We start from the raw sequence: 18,976 nt of genomic DNA, 5'->3' as shown, positions 1-18,976 counted from the left end.
GCTTTCCTTGACAATATACCAAATCTGCTCAGTTCCATTTATCATGCTTCATGTGGAAAATTAATAGAAATCTTTCAAAACTCTGAGTTTTTTTTTGCTGAATCTTACTGAGCTGCAGACGTTTCCGATATTTCTTTGCATCTGAAGTGATCCAAATTAGATATTGTTTCTTCGCACCTTCTACCCCCCACACCCCACTTTTACACTTTTACCTGGCCACAGACTGTCTGTCTCCTGGTGAAACTCACTGCTTGTGGGTCTCTAAATGTACCTTTCGAAATATTTTGGAAACGGATTTACTGAGTGACAGAAATTCTTCTCCCATCATTTATTTGTCCTACATCCATGGTTTTGAAAGCCTGACGTTCAGAAATATATGAACTTGAAAGAGTGAATTTACCACATATTTACTCTCGCCAAACCTCAAATAGTCTGGAAATCTTCCATTCGGTTTTCCTTGATTCAGTGTCAAATTTTCCAAAACACAAATAAATAAAATTCCATCCCCACTAAACGTCGTCAGCATGGTCTCTAATGTCTTAACGGGCCTGTAAACGCTGGCAGTGTCCTCTCTGATAGAATCACAGATTCCCTCCAAGGCAGAAAGTGCAGTTCAGACAATCAGGTCTGTCGGGAGACTCTGAACATCATCTCAACCAGACCTAGCTCCCTTCTCAATCCCTCCAGGCCTCTGGCTTGCGATTTCAAATAAACCTGCTGGAATAAAACCTGGCATCGTGTGACTGCTGACCTTATCACTGCGTTCCACATGGCTAATTCACGTAACTTACTGAATTCACTCCCTGGACATATCAGCGCAACTTAACAGGCCAACCCACCTCACCTACAGACTTAACAGCAGTTCGAACCACTGAGTAAATGTACCATCACATTGAACACTAGCTGTATCATTTACACAATGGTAACTCAGCCGAGTGAAAGCAAGCTGTGCCCATCAACCTGAATTCAATGCATTCAAACGCGGTTCTGCGCTGTACAACCTCAGTAGCTCTGCTAGAAATGTTTCTGCACTCAGGTCTGAATGGATTTGCTCTTTTCTTCCTCAGATTCCTGCTTTAAATAACCATATCAGTCAGGAACAACTCTATATAATGGTTTTCATTGCAACACAAACACAATGTGCAGTTGGCTGAAGTTATGTGTTTTTACTGTCACTGACAATCTCTCTCCCCAGGAGCTGCAGACCTTACCCACGCTGATTCAGACAGCACTGTCCTTCCTGTGACATGTCCCATCGAGAATGGAAGGCCAGGCATTAATAACCTTCACTGGGGAACAGAGCAACAGAGTTAAAACCTTTACGATGCTCCCAGCGGAGAATTGAGCCCTGTGAGAGGCGGGGACACTAACCACGATACTGTGGAGGAGGACAACATCGAAGGAGGCCCTTCAGCCTGTTGTGGCTGCACTTGTCCAACACAACTGCTTAACGACCTGAATCACGTATTCCATCGTTTAGCCCATAATCTTACATGTTTTGGCATCACAATTTAACATCTCAATTTTTTTTTAAGGTTAGAATGATTTCCGCCTCTCTGATCCTTTCCGCAAATCTACTCAAACTTTTCTGCCTTTTCCCGAAATCTCTTGGCCCCAGTGTTCGATCTCTCCATCAATAAGAAACGCTTCTTTCAGTCTATCCTATCCATATCCCTCAATATTTTGTACATCTCAGTCATGTCTTCTCCAATCTCCTCTGCTCGGCCACAAACAACCCCAGACTGTCCAATCTCTCCTCACAACTGAAACTCTTCAGCCCAGACAATATCCCAGTGAATCTCTACTGCAACGTTCCCAGTGCGATCACATCCATGCAGTACTCTGAATTGCAGAACTACACACAGTAATCTGGCTAGGGCCGAATGAACTTTTTTTATCTATTCTGTTACAGTATGAGGGCGTCGCTGACAGCAACAGTGACCATAGCCACACAGACTAATCGGTATCAATGTGAGAGTCTGTATTAGATTCTGCAATGCCTTCGTGAAATAGGAAATGAATCCGCAAACACATGAGGAAAGAGCAGAGCTCAGAAAGCTAGTGCTTCAATAAAACCTGTAAGACCATAACCTGGTGTTGGGTCATTTTTAACTTTGTACTCCATAGTCCAACACCGGCATCTCCAAATTAATGAAAGGGGGGTATAGGATGGAAAGTTCGGTTAGTGATCGTAGGAGGGAAGAAATCTCTGAGAACGGGTGGATTTGAATTCTGACATATGAAACACAGAGATGTGAGCGAGCAGAGCTTGAAGGAAAAAAAAAATCACCTTGGAGAAAATCAAAACTTTAAAACAACTGATTCCTTTGTGTTTCACAAACGCCTGGGGCACAGAGAGCAATTACTGCCGTGACTCGGATTCGAACCGAGGTTGCTGCGGTCACAACACAGAGTACTAACCACTATACGATCACGGCAAGCCACACACGAACAGGCTAAACGCACGTAATAAGTAAAGTATCATAAGAGATGCTCTTGTTCAGACTTTTTACAGTATACTTTACCCATTCAACCCAGGCATTTGCATCCGTGTACACAGTTTCTATTTCGATAGTCTGTTTCAAGTCCTTTACTTCTGTAATTTTTACTACTTTAAGGTCATTAGGAGGGGTGAAAGGTTGTATCTTATTATCCAGTAGTTCTGCCCATTTTCCCTGCTCTACGCTCTTCAGAAACAACAGCCTGAGAAATCATTCCAGCTTGTTTTCTTTTCTATGCCAAATGTTTCATTTAGTTGTACCCCGCACACCACCCCCCCAAGAATTGCTTCGTGTCATGTGGTTTTCTTGATCGTTAAGTATATTGGGTTACACTCTATATAGGGACAATCGAGAGCTGGTCGGAAGGTGGCCCGGTGTACTGTGACGAGACCATTATACCAAGTACCAACCCCAAGGCCATCCCCATATGATTTAAGATGTATCTCTGAGCTGCAGTACTGTCTCTGATTATCTCCATCCCCACAATTTACTAACCTACATGAATCAGGTCTATTACTTGTGGATTATCAGACTCAGGGACCGTAAATAACACGTGTGAAAATGATATTTGACAAAAACCCAATAGTAAGAGAGCTAGCATCATAACTCGAAGCATCCCCAGCATTCTAAAAAATGAAGCACCAAAAGACTTAATGGACAATCTTACAGAAATTATCCCACGCTCGCGTCACCACTGTATAATCAGTTACTCAAAGTCGCTTTAGTCTGAGTTTCAGCAGTTTTTGCGTTGATTCGGCTGTCCAGATTTCTTCTTCAACTGGAGGGTCCACTGGCCCTTTGATCCGAGTGTAGTGAGTCCAGCCTTTCCCCACCGTCCTTATTGCCGTTTCGGTCGTCAAAAGAGCCTGATACGACACTTCCCAGTCCGGCTGCAATTTAGTCTCGTCCATGATTTTACTGAGACCCAATCTCCCGGCAGGATGGGATGAACGGTGAATTCAAGGGGTGGAGCCTGTGCCAATAAACCCTGATCCTTGAGGAAAGACAAAGAGAAGGACAAGCCCAATATATAGTTCTTTAAGAAAACATCTTTAGTTTCGGGAATTGGCTGTTCTCATTCCTTCGAAGATAAGGTAATTCAAATAAGATTTCATAGTGCGATAGTCCCAAGTCTTTCCTTGGGGCTGTTCGTACTCGCAAGAGAGTGAGAGGTAAACATTTGGTCCAAGGGAGTGTGGTTTCTATTATCAATTTAGAGAGCTGTCATTTGAGTGTTTGGTTCATTCTCTCAACCTTTCCTGATGATGGCGGGTGCCATGGAGTATGGAACTCCCAGGAAATTCCCAACCCTTTCGTTACCCCCTGTAACACTTTAGAGGTAAAATGAGTTCATTGGTCGGAATCTATATTGTTCCCTAACCCATATCGGGGAATTATGTGCTCCAATATTGTTTTAGACACCCCACTCGCAGTGGCAGTAGCTCGGGGGTATGCCTCAACCCAACCAGATAGATGATCTACTCCGACCAGCATATATTTTAGTCTTCCTACTCTGAGAAGTTCAGTATAATCTACTTGTATACTCTGGAAGGGTCTCAATACTGGGTCTCTTCCTCTTGGGATATGTTTTCTCAAGACTTTCTTATTTACCTTTCTGCATATTATACATCCATCACATATTTGTTTAGCAATCGTATATATTCCTTTACATCCACATTCTCTAAGAACTAAATCACTCATGGCTTGTACTCTCCAATGGCTGCCATGATGTGGGACAGCAATAATTTCTCGCATCATCATTTTGTTTAACGTTTCCCTTCCATCAGGTAACCTCCAATGCCCGTGTGCTGTTTTTACAGCCCCGAAATCTTGCAATTCTTATTAGGGAATGGATCACCACTTCTTATGGGCTCAGGGCTGCTTCCTTAGCCACTTCATCAGCTAATCTATTCCCCCTAACTTCTGGTTCATTTCCATTCTGATGACCATTTAAATGCACTACCGCTATTTCTCGGGGGAGTAATAGGGACTCCAAGACCCGTTTAATCAACTCCTCATATGCTAATTCCTTCCCCCGGCTATTGATCAGTCCTCAATTCCTGCCATATCTTTCCGAACGTGCCAACACCAAATGCATATTTAGAGTCAGTGAATGCTGTTCCCTCTTTATTTTCTAACACCATAAGGCTCTTTCCAATGCATAGAGTTCGCAGGTCTGTGCTGACCACCCATTTGGCTACCTTCCTGCCTCTACCATACTACATTCCATCCCATCTACGACTGCATACCCATTATGTCTTTTCTCTTCAGTCACCCAGGATGATCCGTCTATAAAATGTGGGGCTCCTGCATGAAGCGGAACATTTCTCAGGTCCATGCGGACCTTAGTTTGGTATTCTATAATGTCAAGGCAGTCGTGCTCTGGATTCTGAGGAGATTCTCCTTCCCCTTTCTAAACAAAGGCAGCTGGATTTAAACAATTGTCAGTGACCAACACTAGATCATCCTTTTCTATTAATATTGCCACATATTTCAGAATCCGCGAGTCAGTCAACCATCGCCCAGCTTTTTGGCTGAGGATCATTCTCACTTGGTGTGGGGTGCTTACTCTTAGGGCTCACCCAAATGTAAGCTTTCTGCTTTCCTCCACCAACAGTGCAGGGGCAGACACGGCCTGCTCACACTCAGGCCACCCCCGGGTGACTGTATCCAATAGCTTCGAAAGATATGCTACTGGCTGTCTCATTCCTCCCCACCTCAGGCTTAATACTCCCAAAGCCGCTCCCTTATCTATGGTAGCAAAGAGGTGGAAAGGTTTATCTAGAGAAGGTAAGGCTAACATGGGGGCATGCACCAGATCTCTTTTGAATTCTTAGATAGATTTTTTCCTTTTCCTCCCAACTCAGACACTTTGGTTCCTCCTCTAATAGTTTGAGATATAATTTATTCGTCTTTTGAGCATAAGAATCAATCCACAATCTGCAATATCCCGTTAAACCCTAAAAATTACGTAATCCCCGTTTGGTTCTGGGCAGCGGAATCCCCAATATTCCCTCTACTGTTCCGGCTTTATCTTTCGCTTTCCCTCACTAACTAAATGTCCCAAGTATTTCACTTCTTGCTCCACATATTGTAGTTTGTTTTTAGATACCCGCAGTCCTTGCTGACCCAGGAAATTCAATAATTTGTTAGTTGCTTCTACTACTCTTTCTCTTCTTTTTCCTATTACTAAGAGGTCGTCTACATATTGCAACAGGGCAGTCCCCTTGGGGCTGCTAAATTTCTCCAATATTTGTTCTCACATCTGTCCAAATAAATCCGGGGATTCCGTAAACCCCTGGGGAGCACAGCCCACCGGTATTGCTGTTTCCATCCTGTCTTGGGATCTTCCCATTTAAAGGCGAACAAATTCCTACTTTCCTCCACCAAGGGACAAACCCAAAAGGCATCCTTAAAATCTATCACACTAAACCATTTGTGGTCATGAGGGATCTAACTTAATAATGGATAGGGATTTGGCACCACTGGGTGCCTGATCTGTAGTATTCAATTCAATGTTCTCAAATCCTGCACCAATCGATAAGTTCCATCGGATTTTCGCACTGGTAGAATTGGGGTATTAAGAGGAGACTACATGGCTCCAACAGTCCATGTCTAATCAGTCCCTCAATTATTGGCTGCAGTCCTCCTTTACCTTCTATGGAAATGGGACATTGTTGCTCATAAACAACGTCCCCTTTCCTTATTAAACTTATTTCTAGGGGACGGATCTGTATTTTTCCATGATTCCCTTCACTCGCCGATACAATAGGGTCTATCTCTCTCTCCACATCTTCTGTCAACATTGTCATTTGTACAACTGATTCTTTTTCCTCAATTCAAATCTCCAGTCCTAAGAGGATAATTAAGTCTCTCCCTAACAAGTTACTTCCTATATCAGGGATATACAGCAGTTCCCCTGTGACTCTTTCCTTAGGACTTCTATCATCATAGGTTCAAATACTGGAACAGTAAATCCTTCCCCTTTTACCCCGGAAACAGTAATCGACCGTGTTGACATTCCTTCTTTCTTTGGTTTAAAATTCAGCGATGACTGTGCTGCCCCCGTATCTCCGAGGAAGACTACCCCTTCCCTACAGGGTCCCACCTTCAGGTTTATCAAGGGTTCCTGGTGGGCACACGAGGGCAGGAACCCCTGAAAATCCTATTCTTCATCAAAATTCATAAGCGGAATGGCCCTTTCTTCCCTGTGTAGATCAGGACACTCCCGCTTAAAATGCCCGGGTTTCTGCGACAACAGCATCCTGCCTGTGGAGACTTTCATCTCTGCCCCTGTCGCCCGAACCCTCTATCAAATGCTCCCCCTTGTCTTCTCCCTCTCCCTCTTCCTCTCTGTCCTACATGCTGCCACCTACCGCTCCAGATGCTCACTATTGGTTCCATTCTTTTCTTAACTACCTCATCAACCAGAGCGACCATCATTCTTGCCTTCTGTTTTTGTCTCTCATCCTCTGTCTTTGCAAACACTTGCTGTGCCTCTCTCAACAATTCAACTAATGGTATTTCACTCCTCCCTTCTATCTTCAGTATCTTTCTCTGTGTCTGGCCATGCCTTTGTCACAAAACATACTTTCAAAAGACCCTGAGGACAAGACCCTGTGCCACTGGGTCCTCAGGGTTCATTCCAGAGTATTTCTGCATTGAGTCTCTTAATCTTTGCAAGAAAGCTGAGGGTGTCTCATCTTTCTCCTCTTTAACTTCAAAGGCTTTAGTCAACTTCTGCGACCTCGGAACTGCCTCTCTTATTCCTTTTAGAATCAGGTCTTTCAATTCCATCATTTATTTCCTATGCTCTGGGTTTTGATTTTCCCACTGGATGTCACTGAGGGGAAACTCCGTCTCTCCCTGTCTCGTATCCCCATCCCCAATGGGAAGTTCCCTGTCCCATATTTTAATGGCTGCTCCGGGTATAAGTCCCCTTTCTTCCCCAGTGAATAGTACATTCAAAATAGACATTAACTCAGTCCACGTATACAGACTGGGCTCCAAGAATTGATCAATTTGTTCAGACAACCCTACCGGATCCTCAACCAGGACCTTCATCTCCTTTTTAAATGTTCTGACCTCCCCACTGGTGAGGGGGACAGTTACAAACCCAACCTTTTTGTCCGCTATTGGTACCTCCCGAAGGGGATAAGTCTTTATATTCTTCCCCTTTTTTTCTTTTTGTTTTTCCCCCGAAGGCTTTCGTTTAGATACTCTAGAGGCCTTCTCTACATCGACTTTATCTTCCCTTCATTTTGTTTCGGATTGATAGTCCGGAACAATAACATCCCCGTCCACCACCTCTTCGTTCTCCTCTTGTGGGTCATCCGTTCCCTGTCCCTGTCTGTCTGTCTATCCTCGACCCCCATTTTCACCCAATATGATTTCATGGCAAAAGGATCCCAGGGACTGGGTGGGGGAGAGGGGGAATCCCTTGTCTTCACTACCATCATTTTCAAGCTGCCCTTCCAACAGGACGCATTCTCCGCCTCTTCTTGACTAAAAGTTTGTTTTTTATTCACATACATACCTAAATACTGACAGACCCAATCCTCGTCTGAACCGTACTTTGGCCAGAAGACAGCCAGACGAAGGATTGGGTCTTTGGTCCATACTAAACAACAATATTTCATCATTTTCTTTTTATCTTTTTCCCTTGTACAAGTGCTACTTGTCCATTCCCTCAACATCCTACCTAACGGACATTCAGGAGGAATGTTACCGGTCCAAATCAACTATCTAAACATGTCGCCCAATTTCTAATTGGGGTTTGGTTTTTGGATTTGCAGAAATGGGAAACAAATGCTTATAACTACTGCTGTACAAGCATATCTGGCTTAACCTACATCCTCACAGCACCTTAACTATTTGTCTGTACCATATACTATTGCTTGCAGACACCTTTCATTCTTGTATGCACATTTTAGCTAATATGAAAACAATTATATATTTCCTTCATGTAGGTTTCATTCTTGTTGACTCAGCTCTTTGTTGAAACAATTACACACTGATGTGAGCTCATTTACCTTGCATAAGTAATTATGATTGCAGAAGTAACATTACTTCACCTGAAACCCACAGTTAGTAGTGTAGAAAAAAAAACCAAAGAATACAGAGAATGTGCAGCCCGGGAACAGGCCCTTTGGACAGCCGAGCCTGCGCCGGTCCAAATCAACTATCTAAACATGTCGCCCAATTTCTAAGCATCTGTATCCCTCTGCTTCTCACTTATTCATGCATCTGTCCAGGCGCACCTGAAATGAATCTACCATGCCTGCCTCTACTTCCTCTGCTGGCAACGCATTCCAGCACCTACCACCCTCTGTGTAAAATACTTTCCATGTCTATCTCCCTTAAAAGTTTCACCTCTCTCATTGAACGCATGACCTCTCATTATTGAATCCCTCATCTTGGGAAAAAGGTTATCTCTATCCACCCTGTCTGTACCCTTCATGATATTGTAGACCTCAATCAGGTCCCCTCAATCTCGTTTTTTTCTAATGAAAGCAGAAGTAATCTACTCAACCACTCTTCAGAGCTTGCATCTTCCATACCAGGCAACATCTGCTGAAACCTTCTCCGCATTCTCTCCTAAACGTCCACATAATTTTGGTAATTTGGAGACCAGAACTTCACAGAGTATTGCAAACGCGGCTGAAACAAACTCTTGTACAATTTTAGGAGGACTTGCCTGCTCTTATACTCAATGCCCTATCCGGTGAAGGCAAGCATGCCATATGCTTTCTTGACCACTCTATCCACCTGTGCAGTCACCTTCAGGGTACAAAGGACCTGAACTCCCAGATCTCTCTTCTCATCAAGTTTACCCGAAGCTCTTCCGTTTACTGTATACTTGGCTCTGGAATTAGACTTCCCCAAATCATCACCTCACATTTGCTTGGATAGAACACTATTTGCCACTTCTCTGCTCAAGTCTTCTGTCAATATTCCCCTTCATTCTTTGACAGTCCTCTATGTTTTCTGGCTACTCCACCAATCTTTGTGTCATCTGCAAATGTAGTGGTGAGATTCTGTACTATCAAACTTTGGAGATTGGAACATGGCAATTGTTCATCCCATGCAGCAAGGAACCATGTTTGGATGCTTTTTCCCAGTGAAGTCCCACTGTTTCCTGATGTAGATCAATAATTGAAACTTTTTTATTAGGAGTCATGATTTAGAAGTTTACTGATATACATAGTCTTGTAGTTGACTCTGATGAATAATGTCAGGGACCGCAGGGATGTATCCTTCAGGTGGAAAGGCAACATGGTGAATGGAATTGAATCCAGACCAATGAGTGGTGGTGAATTTGGGGAGTTGTAACAATAACAGTGAGGATTCTGATTGGTGAACAGGAACAAAGAGATCTTGGAATGGGCATTCACAGGTCCCTGAAGACAGGGACAGGGAGATCAGTTGTTTGAGAGGTTTTTGGATATTTTATATTGTTGACCACAGACTGCGGGTGATATTCGATCTTAAGCAACCGCCAGTTTAGGAAACAACTAAAGGAATGAGCACAAGTCTGGTCCATGCAATAATCTGCATTTTTAAAATATTGAAAGAAGAAAGATAGAGGGTTGAAGTATGGATCTTTGCCCATCAAACTACTTCACCACTCAATGAATTTACCACTGATTCCTCTCCAAGTCATGCTGGTATGTGCCTTGGACGGTAATTTGCAAATGGTGAAGGTTCAGTGCATCTTCAAACTTGTCCGTATGGTCGGGACAATGTTTGAGATTTGAAGGTTCTGTCAACAAAGCCTGGATGACTTACTCCAGTGAATCTTCTATGTGGTGCACTCTGCTGCAATTGTGCCTTAGCAGTTAAGGGAATAAACATTCAGGTGTTGTACAATATACAGTTCAGTGACTGCATTGTCGTGGAGGGTGCCCAGTTCCTTCAGTGGTATTGAAGCTGCACCCACCTAGGCAAATGGAGACAGTTCTGTTAAACATCTAATTTGTGCGTTGCAGACGATGTCGGCTTCACGAAGACAAGAGTTGAGTTAATAATCAAACAAAGTCGACCCACGGACAGGTTCTTGTCGTCAACTTCTTTATAGGGGTGGTCAGGTTCCATTTTCCCGAAATACTAGCTCCCAGGACGATTACACGGAGGAATTCAGTTACATTGAAGTCATTAAATGTCAATCGAATATGATTAGATTCGCATTTGTCAGAGTTATCTTCGCTGTATTTGGTCCTTCTGTGGGTCAATCCGATTCTAATCGCTTTCTGATTTCAAGTTCCAATTCCCATCTGCGACTGAAATTTCAACCCGTTTCCTCGTCGAAATTTCTCCACCTGTCTTAATAATATGTAAGGGACAGCACAGACTTACTAACATGTTGTTAACTCTGAATACAGTAGAACATCGTGAAATGATTGGTCAGGCTGGGATTATTCTCCTTCAAACAAAGGAGGAGGAGGGGAACTTTATAATCACATAATAACAATTAAAATTTTCAATATTTGTGGGATCTTGACAGGGTAGGTACGGGCAGGTGGCTTGCCCTGTGCTCTGAGGAGAGCACCAGAGGACATAATCTCAGAATTAGATATTGCCCATTTAATTCAGAAATGAGGAGTAATTTCTTTACTCAGGGGTTAAAGAATCTGTGGCATTTTCCAATAACCGCTGTTGAGACTGTGTGGTTGGGTACTTTCAAACTGTGCCAGATAGTTAATCAGAAAGATGATGACACTTTGTCGAGCTTAGTGAGCGGAAAGGAATTCAAGATTATCAGATCAACTATGTTAAAAATCACACAACACTAGGTTATAGTCCAACTGGTTGAATTGAAAGCACATTAGCTTTCGGAGCGACGCTCCTTCATCAGGTGATAGTCAGGTGACTATCACCTGATGAAGGAGCATCGCTCAGAAAGCTAGTGCTTCCAAGTAAACCTGTTGGACTATAACCTGGTGTTGTGTGATTTTTAACATAGTCCAACACCGGCATCTACAAATCAGATCAACCATGAATGGTTGAGCAGACTCCTTGGGCTGAATAGCATATTTCCACTTGGTTTAACATTTCGTCTAAGGCTTTATTTTATTCATAGGTTCAGAATTGTGAGGGGATGGGATGAAGTGACAGGAAAGGTTTATTAAACAGATCAGACAGATCAGGAACAAAGCTCATAAACACAGAAAAAAGAAATGTGCTGTGACCTGGGGGCAACAAATGACACTGGGCCCCAGCACAGGTGGCTGTGTACAGAAGCTGCGATTGCTGAAGTAAGTTGCTAGATCTTATACAGTCGGGAAGTCAATGATCACGCTGGATGATGGATCGTTGCATGATTCACACACAGCAGAAATTGGTGAAAGAATGAAATGTTTGTTTCATTGGAGAAATTGTTTGTGGTTCCAATTCCGAGTGACTGTTTGAAATACTGATCAGGTCTTTGTGTGAAGTGTTAGGTTAAAATACTCATGAACAAACCCACTGGATAAACTTGTGCACTCGATCTCTTGTTATTTTTTTCTCTTTGTTTCGATGTAAATTCATAGAAAGACAAGATGGAATGTAGGACAGAAAGAAAAATGCGTTCCTTCTCATTACACCAATTTCATCTCCAATTGAATAGAATGACTGCTCTTACTCTTCATTTCGACTTTAATGTGATGTCGATTATTTGTGAATCTCCCGTGCAGTGAAGGGCAAGAACAAGATTCTCGATCCAGTGTGTACCAGAGTGTGAGGTGCAAAGGAAAACTGCTAGAGCGGTGCGTAAAGTTAGCAACCAGAGTGTGACTCGAACCCGTGAATGTGGAGCACAGCGGTGTAATAAACCAGGACCGTAATCTCACAGTCTCCTCTGCACATTTTGTAGTGGGGTGACATGTGACCTCATCAGGTTACATCTCGTGAAAATCATGGATGAGAAGGTTCCAGAGCGGAATCGAATCCACACCATTGTGTTACTGCTTTCACTAGAATTATCAAAACAGCAAATTCCAATAAATAGCCAAGCTGGTCAGAATGAATAGCTGTCATTAATACATTCTGAGTCAGAACTGAGTCAGAATGAAACAGGACAAGAATTTTCCGTCATATTTACACCTACAATTGGCACATAATTTCTTCAGTCACTTTCTCTTTCACGTGAAGAAGCAGCCATGGTGAGTGAAATAAAGGCGATGTTATGGCTCAATGGCCTTTCTCATATGGCTGAACCTGAATTGGATTGAATCGCAAGAAATGCTGATTTGTTCCTTTCATTTTAATTTTGCTGAAACCTCACAAGGTTCATTGTAATAATCAGAAGTGAATTAGATATATCTCATTGGAATGATTAATGTTGTGTTCAAATTTGCTCTGACTTTATTTCAGCGTCAGGAAAATACTGCTTAGAAAAACAGAGGGTTAAAGTATAAAAGACAACCCACCAGTTTTGTTGCTCGCTGCTTTGGCAGATTTTACTGAGTATTAAATGGACCAAATATCATGGTGTTTGTTCTTAAAACCTTGACGCATGTGATAAAAGCAGGAAGACGATCTCCAAGCAACTGGTCACTTCCTATTCAGTATGTAATATCTTTCCTTCACAATAAATAAAAATCCACACAGTTCCATTTACAATGCTTTCGGTGGAATATTATGCCAAATCTTTCAAAATGCAGACTATTGGAACAGAATCTTATTCAGCTGCACACATTAAAAAAATTTCTTTACCTTTAAAGTCAACCAACTTAGACATTATTTCCCCGCAACTTCCGACCGACTACACCCCACCTCTGCACCTTTACCTAGCCACACGCTGTCTCTCTCCTTGTGAAATTTATTCCTTGTATGTCACCAAATGTGCCTCTCCAAATATTTTGAAAAACAGATTCTGGGAGTGACAGCCATTCTGTTCTCATCATTTCGTTATCCTTCAAAGGTTTTATCAAAGGGATTGAATGCCTGACATCTAGATGTTTACTCACTTGAAAGAGGGAATTTTCCTCCTATTTACTCTGTCCCAACATTTCATAACCTGAAAAAACCCCATTAAGTCTTCCTTGGTTCATGGATAACTGTTCTCAATTTTCCAAGAAGACAAGTGAATAAAATCTCATCCTCAGTACACCCGCATAAGCATCTTCTCGAATGGCTTTACACCCCAGTAAACACGGTCATTATCAATTCAGAGAATCACAGAATCCTAAAGTGCAGAAAGAGCATTTCAGTCAATCAAGCTGGTGTCGAATCTCTGAAGCGCATCTTACGCAGACCTTGCTCCCCTCCCTATTTCCATATATTTCACCTCAAGAAGGGGAATCCCTTCCCCTTATGATTTCATATAAATCTGTTGGAGTATAACCTGATGTCCTGTGACTTCTGACCTTATCCACGCCTTACCCATGGCTAATTCACCTAACTTACTTAATACACTCCCTGCACACGAGAGGGTAATTTAACTGTGCCAATCAACCTAACCCTCCAACCGAACAGCAGTGCGAATTACTGAGACAATGTTCCATCATACTGAGCAAATGCTGTATCATTTTTTAATGGTATTATACTCTGGTAACAGCCTCATCAAAACACATGAATCAAAATTCAATGAATCGAAAAGCGACTCTGTCCTTTACAATTTTATTCGTGCTGCGGGAAATGTTTCTGCATTCATATTTGGATGCGTTTACGTTGTTTCTTCCTCAGCTTCCTGCTTCTAGTAAACACTTCAATCCGGAACAAGTCTGTCAAATGCTTTTCATTTCAACACAGTCACAAGGTGTCGTTTGCAGAAGTCACATGTTTGGCCGTTCACTCACACTCTGCATCCCTGAGAGCTGCAGTCCTTCCCCACACTGATTCAGGCAGAATTGTCCTTCCTGTGACATGCCCCATCGAGAATGGAAGGACAGGTATCAATACCCGCACTTGGGAATGGAGCGACAGTTTTAAAACGTTTCCACTGTCCCCAGCGGAGAATTGAGCCCTGTGACAGGCGGGGACACTAACCATTATATGACCGAGGACAAGAGTGTCAAAGGAGACCCTTCAACCAAATGTGTCCACACTTGTCAAAAACAACTGCTTAATGAACTGAATCCCATTCCAGAATTCTTACCCCTCAGCCTTAAATGTCTTGGCATCAAAAGTTCACCTCTGAATATTTATTCAGGTTATAAGGGGTTCTGCCACTCTGAAAAATGCAGACACTGTATTCCAAATTCCAACCACCCACTGGCTGATAAAGCTTTTTCGCACATCTTCTCAAACCTTTCTGCCTTTCTCCTTAAGTCTCTGGCTCCTGGTGATCGAACCCTCCATGAATGGGAAACTCGTTCAGTCAACCCTGTCCATACCCTAACTCAATCATGCCTTGTCCACATCTCCTTTGCACTGCAGCAAACACTCCACTCTGTCCTGTCATTCTTCACAACGGAAACTCTTCAGCCCAAACAGTATCCTGGTAAATAGCTCCTGCAATTTTCTCAGTGTGATCACATTCCTGCTATAATGTGACTTGCAAAACAGCACGCAACGATCTTGCTAGAGCCTAATGAGCATTTGTTTTAAAATTTCTGGAGTAGTATGAGGGCGATTCTGGCTAAGCAGAATTTATTACCCATTCGGAATTGCCCAGAGGGCAGTTGAGACTCAACCATATTGCTATGCGTCTGAAGTCACATGCAGTCCAGAAAAAGTAAGGATAGCAGATTCCAACCCGAAATGACATCAGTGGAACAGATTTTTTTTTCCAACAATTGTCAATGGCTCTATAGTAGTCATTAGATTCTTCCTTGCAGATAATTTTTATTCCAAATTTGACGATCATGGCATGGTAGGATTCAAGCCCGAGTACCCAGACTATTACCTCGGTCTCTGGATTATCAGTACTATGAAATTATCACAAGACCAACGTTGAAAGCCATAAAAGCTGATCTTTTCCAATAAAATGTCTTTTCACCAAAACTGCCCTGGGTCTCTTCCATGAGCCTGACGCTCCAATTGTCCCTGGCCTATGTCAGTCAAAGCTGTTACATGGGGATTGATTTCACAACCGCGGTATCCAAATGGATCGATTTGTTTGGAGGTCCCGATGGTGGGATTGGGGCACGTTCACCCAACAACAGTGACCGCAGCAGCAGCACAGACAGAACAGTATGAATGTGAAAGAGAGTGATAGGTTGTGCATTGCCTCAGAGAAATGTGGGGACGGACGGAAAGGAGGTTTAATTATGGTGGGAAGAAGGGAAATCTCCGACAATGGGTGTGTTTGAATCCTGATATAAAAAACGCAGAGATGTGAGAGAGCGGAATTTGAAGGTAAAAGAATTAATTTCTTAGCATGTCTCACAAAAAAGACAACGGAGAGAGCACTTCGTGCCGTGATTTGGTTTCAAATCGAGGTTGCTGTGGTCACAATGCAAAATACCGACAACCACGATCACAGTAACCACAGAACAGGATGCTTGCAAGCAGCAATAAGTATACGAGCAGAGGAATTGTTCGGAAGAACAGCACATGTACAATATCAGTGCTCAGTGAACAGTGACAGATATGTGGGAACTGAGAGTGAGCTGAATCTTTAAGTTCGATGTCTTCAGAGGCTGTGGAGATGCCTTGAATGAGAATGTTGAAAACTGAGATTGATAGATTTTGACAAAACATCAAAGACTCAGGGGACAGTACAGGATACTGTTGAAATGTACGCTTCAATAGCATTTTAGCATAACATCGGCGACTTCACCAGCTTCCTAAAGTTGTGATCAGTGTTGCAGATAATCACACACAATCCCCGTTCCCAGCCTCGGAATCAAAGAAACTGCGGCACAGCCGCCCAGATCCAAACGGAAATGGGATGGGAAAGTCTCGCGGAGTTACTCTCTGGCTCCAGTGATGGAACAGGTGACCGTGGTATGATGGTATAGAGACGCAAGAAATTCCTAGGTTGAGTGTGCTCCTGCTCAAGGGAATGGTTGTCCCCGTTTATACTCTCATAGCGATCTACAGTGCATCTTGCTAAGACAGCTGAGTGGCACAACTGGAGCGTGTTGAGCACTTAACTTTTTAGTGTTGGTTTGAAAGATGATTTTGCTATTTGGATCTGTGTTTCCGACACTGGCGGTGGCAGCTGCATTTGCTTGCATCAGCTCAGTATCAGTTTCTTCCACACAGTCAAGACTTCAACCTGAAGAAGGTGGTGTTGTGCTGATATTTTAAAATTGTCATCCTTTGGCGACTGGAACACGGAAACGGTGATGTATAAGTTCGACGAATAAAACCAGGAATGATAGCCTGACCTCAGAAACAGAGATAATAACTTTAATTTCCTGCAATCCCATTCATTCATGTCCCTTATGCAGGGGATTCTACCATGTTCACCCAGTCCTGCCGACGAGAGACTCCGGGACCAGAAAAACATGAGCTGACCCTTAATTCAAGAATCCCCATCGCATGGGGAAACAGGCAAGTCGGCCCTTCCAGTCCACACGATACATTCGAAGCGCATCCCACCAGACCTCAGGGTATTCCCTATCCCATAAGCCTGCATTTCCCACTGCTGATCCCTGTAACTGGCACATCTTTGGTCAGAGGAAAAAATGAAAACGCAAAAACACAGAGAATGTGCAGACTGCCCACAGACAGACACCCGAGGGTGGGATCGCACCCGGGTGTGTGGTGTAGCCAGACAGCAACGAACGAGTGGCAAAGAATAAATGTTTTCCTGACCAGTCATACGCACACCCTGTGAGTGAATGAGAAACAATGAATACACATTCACAACATGGAAAACGGAATTCGTATCTGTGTGGACACAATTGGAAAGGATCGTTCACACTCAGTAGAAAAAAGGACACTGATATCACAGAGAAAGCAGGGCAATTTGGGAACAGTTGGGTGGGATTCCATTAACCAGAGAATTAGAATCTCATTTAATCAGTAACACTGGGGAGAGACCGTTCACCAGCCCCGTGTGTGGGAAGGGATCACTGAGCAAAATAACCTCCGGAGACTCCAGCAGGATTACATATCCCATCAGGTGTTCGATGATGCTGTCAATGCTGCTGTTAATCCCAACCAGCTATTTGTTCCATAGCGTCAATCATAGAGTCATACAGCATGAAAACAGGCCTGTCAGTCCAACCAATCGATGCTGAATTCAATAAGCACCTGGAATTTAAGAGTCTCGTGATAACCTGAATCAATTGTGTGGAAATCCCATCAGACTTCGGGAAGCAAACTGTCATATTCATCTGCGCTGTCCCACATGAGACTCCAGATGGATAATATCGTGGTTGACTCTTAACTGTCCTCTGGGAAATAAGTGAGCTACTGGGCATGAATAAATTTATTTCAAAAATCCCACTTTCTATTCATGTTTGGATCCAATTGTCCTTTAAATGTTGCAAACGTACCCTCATCCATCACTTCCTCAGCAAGTCAATCGCACACGCAAAACACCTTCGCTAGAAAAATGCCTCATGTCTACTATTTAAAAAAACTCTTTCTTTTCATCTTAAACATATGCCCTCTCGTCTTGAAATTCCCCTCCTGGGAAAAGGCAGCTATCGTTTACTCTAACTTCCCTCTCATAAACTTCTGTCAGGTCTCCGCTCAAACCCCTAACCTAGAGTGAAAACAGTCTCAACTAGGAGAAAATGAGAACTGCAGATGAGAGATCAGAGTCGAGATTGTCGTGCTGGGAAAGCACAGCAGGTCAGCCAGCATTTGAGGAGCTGGAGAATCGACGTTTCAGGCAGGATCCTGATGAACGAAACTTGCACGAAAAGTTGATTGTCCGGGTCCTCGGATGCTGCCTTACCTGTTGTTAGTTTCCAGCATCCCAATCTCGAATCTGAAAATAGTCTCAGCCTATTCAGCGTTTCTATATAACTCAAAAATTCCACGCACAGCATCGTGCGTATGTACCTTTTCAGAACCTGCTCCAGCTGAATAATATCATTTCTACAACTGGGCGACCAGAAATGGACATAATATTCCAGAAGAGACCTCATCAATGTCCTGAAAAACTTAAACTTAACGTCCCAACTAGTATACTCAAAGGACTAAGCAATAAAGGGAAAAAAGTTAAATGCCTTTGAACCATCCTGTCTGTAGGTAATGCAAACTACAAGGAATTATGTACCTGCATCACTAGCTTCCGAGTTCTCCAACATGACGAAAAGCCCTACTCTTTTTGTTGTTCCAAAATGGAATATCTTCCACTTATCCAGATCGAACTCCATGTTACATTTTTTAGTCCAACGACTCATTGGATTAAGATCCTTTTGAATCTTAGATAATCTTCCTCATAGTCTACAATTCTGGCGTCGCCTGCAAACCTACGAAGCATACCGACTGTGAGGTCCACTGTTTTCTCATATAGATCAATTATTCATGTTTACTTGTAGTGGCCGAGATTCAGCAGTGTGCAGATCATACAACAGTTAATCATGAAATTAGCCATGGGGAAAAAAGCCGCAGACTGCAGGGAGATATCAAACAATTGGAAATAA

General features: G+C 43.0%; 1 long non-coding RNA gene and 1 other non-coding gene across 2 annotated transcripts in view; both read right to left on the bottom strand.

The window, feature by feature from the left end:
* The window catches only part of LOC140478559 (uncharacterized), a 728,439-nt gene that overhangs the window by 239,529 nt on the left and 469,934 nt on the right, over positions 1-18,976 (bottom strand). The gene's annotated exons all lie outside the window — the stretch shown is intronic.
* Positions 2,367-2,438, bottom strand: trnah-gug (transfer RNA histidin (anticodon GUG)). Its single transcript has one exon. It is a non-coding gene; the product is annotated as a tRNA-His (tRNA).

This window comes from Chiloscyllium punctatum, chromosome 6, assembly GCF_047496795.1.
Source record: "Chiloscyllium punctatum isolate Juve2018m chromosome 6, sChiPun1.3, whole genome shotgun sequence".
NCBI lineage: Eukaryota > Metazoa > Chordata > Chondrichthyes > Orectolobiformes > Hemiscylliidae > Chiloscyllium > Chiloscyllium punctatum.
This window is presented reverse-complemented; position numbering and strand designations above follow the sequence as displayed.